Source organism: Pelodiscus sinensis, chromosome 24 (genome assembly GCF_049634645.1).
Source record: "Pelodiscus sinensis isolate JC-2024 chromosome 24, ASM4963464v1, whole genome shotgun sequence".
Lineage (NCBI taxonomy): Eukaryota > Metazoa > Chordata > Testudines > Trionychidae > Pelodiscus > Pelodiscus sinensis.
In genome coordinates this window covers 6955375-6963429 of record NC_134734.1, presented here as the reverse complement: position 1 = coordinate 6963429, position 8055 = coordinate 6955375, and the positions used below count along the sequence as shown (strand labels likewise).

At 48.5% G+C, this 8055-nt stretch overlaps 1 non-coding gene across 1 annotated transcript; it reads right to left on the bottom strand.

Moving 5' to 3' along the window:
• Window positions 1-7684: 7684 nt before the first annotated feature.
• Window positions 7685-7758, bottom strand: TRNAR-UCU (transfer RNA arginine (anticodon UCU)). Its single transcript has one exon. It is a non-coding gene; the product is annotated as a tRNA-Arg (tRNA).
• Window positions 7759-8055: the final 297 nt, after the last annotated feature.

Genomic DNA, 8055 nt, shown 5'->3' with positions numbered 1-8055 from the left:
AGCTGTGCAGTTTAGCGGGACACTGTTCCACACTCTATGTAATAATGAAGCATACAAGGGAAAGTGAGGCAAATACAGAACTCATAACAGTTCAAAAGGATTCCCACCTTGTCATACTATTATCCCATCTTGCTTGGAGTGTGCCACTGTCATGCTGCCTGGTATGGGACACAGCTATGAGCACCAGTCTCAAGTCAGACTGCCAGAAAGCAGGGCAGGTACCCCAAGTTGGAGGGATACATGAGATTTCACCACACCAGTGACCAATATGTGTTCACAGAAGACGCAGAGCAAAGCCGCGGAGGGGCTCGGGCAGCCCAGGGGCACCTGGACTGCCCGAGCCCCTCCACTCACCCCCCCCGCGGCTCTGCAAAGCCGCAGGGAAGCCAGCAGCGGAGCGGTCCAGGCACGCCTGGGCTGCCTCCTGCCCGAGCCCCCCCGCGGCTTTGCAAAGCCGCAGGGAAGCCGGCAGCGGAGCAGTCAAGGCGCGCCTGGGCTGCCTCCTGCCCGAGCCCCCCTGCAGCTTTGCAAAGCCGCGGGGGGGCTCGGGCAGCGAGGCACCCCAGGCGCGCCTGGGCTGCTCCGCTGCCGGCTTCCCCGAGGCTTTGCAAAGCAGCGGGGGAAACTGGCAGCGGGACAGCCCAGACGCCCCGCGGCTGTCCCGCTGCCGTCATCCTCAGAGGCTTTGCTCCCCATCTCCCTGGTCTGCTGGTCTCCAGCAGACCAGGGAGACGGGGAGCAAAGCTGCGGAGGACCCAGGCGGCGGGACCGCGGTGTGTCTCGGTCCGCCGCCCGTGTCTTCCTGGTCTGCTGGGGTGCAGGGGGCGCAACTAGTACGCCCCCCCCCCCAGCAGACTAGGCTTTTCTCCGGATGCCTGTGGCAGAGCAGCTGGGGTGCTGCCGGTTGGTCCTGCAGCGCTGCTCTGGGCGCTACTGGTCCAATCCAGCAGCACCCCAGCTGCTCTGGTCCTGATTCAGCCGCTGCTGGTCAGTTTCAGCAGCGGCTGAATCAGGACGCCTGGGGCAGAGCAGATGGGGTGCTGCTGGGTTGGTCCAGTAGTGCCGAGGAGCGGCGCTACTGGAGCAACCCAGCAGCACCCCAGTTGCTCTGCCCCAGGCGTCCTGATTTAGCCGCTGCTGAAACTGACCAGCGCTGACTACAGGAAGCCCGAGGCAAAGTTGCTCTGCCCCGGGCTTCCTGGAATCAGCTGCTGATCAGCTTCAGCAGCAGCTGACTTGGGGACGCTTGGGGTTCTTAAGTTGATTCTGTATGTAAGTCAGAACTGGCGGTCAGTTTCAGCTGCGGCTGAATCTGGACGCCAGTTCCGACTTACATACAGATTCAACTTAAGAACAAACCTACAGTCCCTATCTTGTACGTAACCCGGGGACTGCCTGTATGTGAAAGTTTAAGAAAACTTCCAGTCACATGTTAAAGAAATGTTGAATTGAGAGGTACAAAATGGAAACAGAAAAACTAGAGCAATGGCTCTCAACCAGCGATACACAGGGCATACCTTGGGGGTAAGCAAAGATCTACCAGGGGATAGATCAGCCCATCTAGGAAACATCTACCACAGCAGAGCAAAATTCAAATTAAGCTATACAACTTAAGCTACACAATTGACATAGCTGAAGTTGAAATAGCTTAATTCAGCTTTTGGCACTGACTACACAGCAGGAAGTCAAAGGAAGAGCACTCTTCCTTTGACTTCTTACTCCTTGCCAGCAGTCTACACTGGCCCCTTGAATTTCAAGAAAAGCACTGAGGATCTACTGTAAGAAATCAGCCGCTTTTCTGGAAATACTATGCTGCTCCCATTAGGGCAAAAGTCCTTTTTCCAGAAAACTGATCCGGAAAAGGGCCAGTGTAGACAGCACAGTAGTGTTTTCCACAAAAGAGCCCCGATCACAAAAATGACGATCGGGGCTTTTTTGCGGAAAAGCGCATCTACATGGGCACGGACGCTTTTCTGGAAAGTGCTTTTCCGGAAAAGCATCCTGCCAATGTAGACGCGCTTTTTCCGGAAATACTTATAATGGAAAACTGTTCCGTTTTAAGCATTTCCGGAAAAGGGTGCCAGTGTAGACGTAGCCCTTGTGAAATGAGGGTAAAGGAGTCCTCCAGCTCAATGTTATTTCAAAATAAAACCTTGTAATGTAGACACAAACTATGTTATTCCAAAATAATGCTGCTGTGTAGATGTACCCCCTAGATATTTGCCTCATTTTACAACAGGCTACACACAGAGCACTAGCTCAATCACTACAAAGATTTTATACAGACAAGGACTTGTTTACATTTCAGTGTATAGTGCATACAGCAATATAAGCACAATATTTATATTTATAGTCCCATTGATTTATTTTGTAGTTGTGACAGTTAAAGTAATTTTAATATCTGATTTTTGGAAGAAAGTCATTTTTAAGTGAGATGAAACTTGCGTACACAGAACAAACTGGACTCCTGAAAGAGATATTGTAAGCTGGAGCGGTTGAGTACCAATGGAGTTGAATAATCCAGACATAAATGTCTATTCAGATAATCCAAGCTCAGTGTTGAGAGCAAGAAAGTAAGAGAATTGAGGCAGAAAACAATGTGCCAAATTGGTGGTGTCAAAAATTATGCCTAATTGGCAGACAAAATAATGTGAAAATAGGTTACTCTGACCATCCCCTCTCCCCTGGTGTCCTTAAAAAGGGGAAATCCAATGTGGAACAGATGCCTGGGATGGGAGATTCCTGAGGGAAGGGCCTTCAGGCCCCTCCTTCTCATTAAAGATTGTCCCTCATTCATGAGCCTCGCCATGATCAGCACAACACCCAGACTTTGGTACATCCACATCACTGTACCAGCGAGGTTCCTCGCCTGATACATCTAAGACCCTGCTTTGTCTCCCCTCCTTCATGTCCCTTTCCATCCCAAATTTTCTTCTTCCTGTCCTCGTCACCTGGTCCTCAGACCAGCTGCACTGACAGGATAGAACAAGACAGACCCTCTCAGGCTGGGCAGAGCTAGAAGATCTGGGACAGAGAGGGACTTGACCAGCCCAGCTGGATGGTATCCCTCACTAGGGAAATGAGACAGGGTGTGATGTAGTGCGGACTGTATTCACTGTTTGCCTTGTTATGTTGTATGGATTCCTACTATTCTGTGCCATTCTGTAGTAATGCTGTGGGTGGGTGTGCTTCATTTCCCTGGGCACTGCAGCACTATCTAGATGAGATGGGTTTGTGGTGGTTTTCACCAAGAAAGTTGGTGGCAATTGGATGCCTAACAGTGAATGCCAGTGAAGATTGGGTAGGTTCAGAAGTTAATGTAGGACAAGAACAAGTTAAAAATTACTTAGAAAAGTTAAACTTAGACAATTAATAGTCTAGCAGCACCTTAAAGACTAACAAAATATCAGGGGCTCATTTAACTGCACATCCACTAATGTGATCTGTCTTTAAGTTGCTGCTAGACTATTTGTTGTTTAAGTTTTTCCAATTACAGACTAACTCGGGTACCCCTCTGAAGCTTTAGAAAACACAGATGTCTTCAAGTCATCAGGGCCTGGTGAAATGCGTCCTAGAATACTAAAGGAGCTGATTGAAGAGTTCTGAACCAGAGAGTTGTGAAGGCCAGAACTTTTAACAGGGTTCAAAAAAGAGCTAGATAAACTCATGGAGGATAGGTCCATCAATGGCTATTAGAAAGAATAAGTAGGAATGGTGTCCCTAGCCTGTTTGTCAGAGGCTGGGAATAGGTGGGATCATTTTATGATTCTATTCATGCTCTCTGGGGACATCTGGCATTGGCCGCTGTCAGAAGACAGGTTACTGGGCTAGACGGACCTTTGGTCTGACCCAGTATGGTCGTTCTTATGTGGGATTAACCACCACCTTTGAAGAGTCATGTGGGATTAACCACCACCTTTGAAGAGTCATAGAAGACACAGAGGACAGAAGATTGGAAAAGGGTTCATCTATAAAAAGGGAAATACAGGCAATCCCTGGGTTACGTACAAGATAGGGACTGTAGGTTTGTTCTTAAGTTGAATCTGTATGTAAGTCGGAACTGGCGTCCAGATTCAGCCGCTGCTGAAACTGATCAGTTTCAACAGCGGCTGAATCTGGATGCCAGTTCTAATTTACATACAGATTCAACTTAAGAACCCCAGGCGTCCCCAAGTCAGCTACTGCTGAAACTGATCAGCAGCTGATTCCAGGAAGCCGGGGGCAGAGCAACTCTGCCTTGGGCTTCCTGTAGTCAGCCGCTGGTCAGTTTCAGCAGCGGCTGACTTGGGGACGCCTGGGGCAGAGCAGCTGGGGTGCTGCTGGGTTGCTCCAGTAGCGCCACTCCTTGGCGCTACTGGAGCAACCCAGCAGCACCCCAGCTGCTCTGCCCCAGGCGTCCTGGGCAGAAAAGCCTGGTCTGCTGGGGGGGGAAGAGGGCACTAGCTGCGCCCCCCCTCCCGCCCAGCAGACCAGAGACACGCAGAGCAAAGCCACGGAGGACGCCCGCAGTGGGACAGCCCAGACGCGCTGTGGCTGTCCCGCTGCGGGCGTCCTCTGCGGCTTTGCTCCCTGTCTCCCTGGTCTGACCAGCAGACCAGGGAGACGGGGAGCAGCTTCTCGCCCCGGAGGACGCGTGCGGCGGGACCACGGCTCATCTGGGCGTCCTGCCACTCCCGTCCTCCGGGGCGAGAAGAGCCCCGTTCGTAACTGCGGATCCGACATAAGTCAGATCCGCGTAACTCGGGGACTGCCTGTAAGAACTTAGGAAACTACAAACTAATCAGCTTAACTTCTGTGCCAGGAAAGACAATGGAGCAAATTAAGGCCTTTTCCGAAAGATCCCTTATTTCAACAGGGATAAGGGGCAAAGCTCCGTGCCAAAAAAAGCAGCAGCCATTTATGCTAATGAAGCAGGGGAGATTTATATCCCTGCTTCATTAGCAATTGCGATAAGTCTAATTTACATCCCTTTGCCGAAAAAGGGATGTAGTCTCGCTGCAGCCCCTGAGTGTGACTTGGGCTACACTGGACCTCTCACCAGAACATATGCACAGTCTTCTTGCCCAGAAATGTCTATAATCATAGAAGCCTGGAGTTGGAAGAGAAGTCAGGAGTCATCTAGCCCAAACCCCTGCCCAAGCATGGCCAATCCAACTAAATCATCCCAGCCAGGGCTGTCAAGCCAGGACTGAAAACCTCTAGGGATGGAGATTCCACCACTTCCCTAGGTAACCCATCCCAGTGCTTCACCACTCTCCTAGGGAAATAGTTTTTCCTAATATCCAACATAGACCCCCCCCCCCCCCACTGAAACTTGAGACCATTGCTCCTTGTTCTGACATCTGTCACCAAGAACAGCCCTCTCCATTCTCTTTGGAAATCCCTTCAGGTACTTGAAGGCTGCTATCAAATCCCACCACCATCACCACTCTGAATTAAAACAAGTCCAAATCCCTCAGCCTCCTCTCAGTCATGTGCTCCAACCCCCTAATACTTTGTTGCCTCCTGCTGGACTCTCAAATGTGTCCACATCCTTTCTGTAAGGAAGGGCCCAGAATTGGGCAACATTTCAGATGTGGCTTCACCAGCACCAAATAAAGAGGAATAATCACTTGCCTAGATCTGCTGGCTTTTTTCTTAAAAAAAAAAAAACCCTAAAGTTAGAGGGGAAAAGAAATAAGGGGATGATGTTAAAATAAGTCTTGCTTAATACTCAGCATTTCATACTCAGCATTTCAAAGGCTTTAACTGTTTTCCTTTCTTTTTCTGGATCTTTAATAAAAGGTTAAAAATGTATTTAACAGTGTTTGCCATGGGACTAAGCATGCTGAGGTCTCTAGTTAAAACTTGAGTCTTGTTTAACTGTTTAGTATTGTACAGTGAAAGTGTCACATTAACTTCTTTGACTCTGGGCCCATTTATTCCATCCAAATTAACAGCACAGAAAGAGTGGATGGAGACAGGGACAAACACAAAACCAATATAGGAGAGAGGAGACTGGAGGAGCAGGAACATAGGACAGGGGGGAGAGAAATCAAGGAGAAAGGAAAGACAGGACAACACCAAAAGACAGAGTAACTTACAATCATCACCATTGTATGGCCTGTCTGGGGCTAACAATGCAATGAAATACACTTGCAGGCCTGCTGATCTTAGGGCTTATACAGCACAGCTTGGTCCCTCAGCACATGAAGCAGGTAGTGCACCCTTTTCCTGCTCTCCAGTTGTGAGAGTATCCTTGTGCCCACTCCTCCCACATTGCCTCTCCCAGACAAGGGCAGGGGAATCCTTGCACTCCTAGATCCCAGAGGGAAGGTGGTCATTTTGTTGAGGTGTAGATGGTAAGGAAATAGCCACTTTGGTGAGGAAGTTGAAATGCTGGGGTCTTTCCTCCTCTTCCTTGTTCTCCTGTCATTGTATTTTAATGCAAGTTTTGCAAAATGTTATACACATTTTCTTTGAAGATGTCAGTTTATTGCAGTATCTTTTGTTAGGACACGAAGGCACTACTGTAATATAACAGTTTCCAAGTGTCATACCCCAGCTCCTCCTCACCAGCAACTATCACACTAGTCATCCTGCAGTTCTCCCCAACACCCACCCACCTCATGCTCCCAGCAGCAATCCCCAAGCCCAGTAGACACCCCTCAGCACCCAGACACACAACTCCACTCTCCCACCTGCCTTGACTGCAGACACTAAACTGTTCAAGCAGCACTCCAGGATCTCCCCTCAGCCCCCTTCCCTCTGCAAACCCTTCGCAGCCATGAAGCCACCCCCAGACCCTCCACAGGCAAACAAACACCCCTCCCCTAGCAGGTCCAACCCCCACAGTTTCCAATATGCCAGCTCCCACTCCACAAACAGCCACCACCTGCTCCCACACAGCTCCACATACTTACCCCAGGCACAGCAACTTAATTTTCTGCAGCTCCAATCCCAGGCTGGATTGACCAGTAACTGAATATGGCCATATGGGAAGTAATATACAAGTTAGATGATTCACTAATGTGCATAAATCATGTATGGAACATCACAAAACCTAGCATCTTGATACAAATCAGTAGTAGTAGTTGCAGTTTTTAGTTCTATAAATTGTAAAACATGGTGAGAATGTGGAACAAGCACAGAAAAACCTCATGTGCAGGGGAAACACACACACACACACACACACACACACACACACACACACACAGAAAAGGATACGAAACCTGTAGTCAGGAGCTCGAATTCATTACCAGGCTGAGAGAGCTAGCTTTTAAACTACAGCTACTCATAAGAAATAAGAGACCAGATTTAGCTAGAGAAATAATTAGAACAAAGATCTTAAAAAAAAATCCATTTTCAGATTTCAAAAGGACATTTTCTGATAACAAAAGGACAGCAATATCTTTATCAAGACAACTGCTACAGCATTTAAAGAACAGGGGGGCTAAATATCAAAGCATGCAAGAGATAACAAAGGGAAAAAACTAACAGTAGAAAATACTGTGAGAAAAAAATATGAATGAAAGAGGCCTGTGCCACAGACATGCAAGAAGAGAGGGCTGACAAGGAAAGCCATATAGAGGTTATCAGGAAAAGTCTGTCTTTTTCTTCTAAAACCCTCTAGAGTAAATTAAATATAATTAACTTACATCCTTACCTGAGTCTGTGCAAAAATAAAAGGCACCTGCCTAGAGACCATCTCTGCCGGGACTCGAACCCGGAACCTCTGGATTAGAAGTCCAGCGCGCTCGTCCATTGCGCCACAGAGACATCACTGTGAACGCCCCATCAGTACCAGAACTGAAAAAGCACATACCTTCTGCATCACTGCAGGGTTAATCTCAGCATCCTGCTATTTTTGTGTAACTACAGGGGCAGAGGGAAAACCTGGAGTTCTGATCCATCTCACAGCAAAATAGGCTCTTCTCAGCATCCGCTTCAGCCAAGGGAGGTGGGACTGGGGGAAAGAGTAATTCTGGATATGATCTCTCTCTCGATTCCCAGCACTATGAAAGATATGACAAAAACCTGGATCTAGGATTGTCCTCTGCATCCCTGACAAGGTCA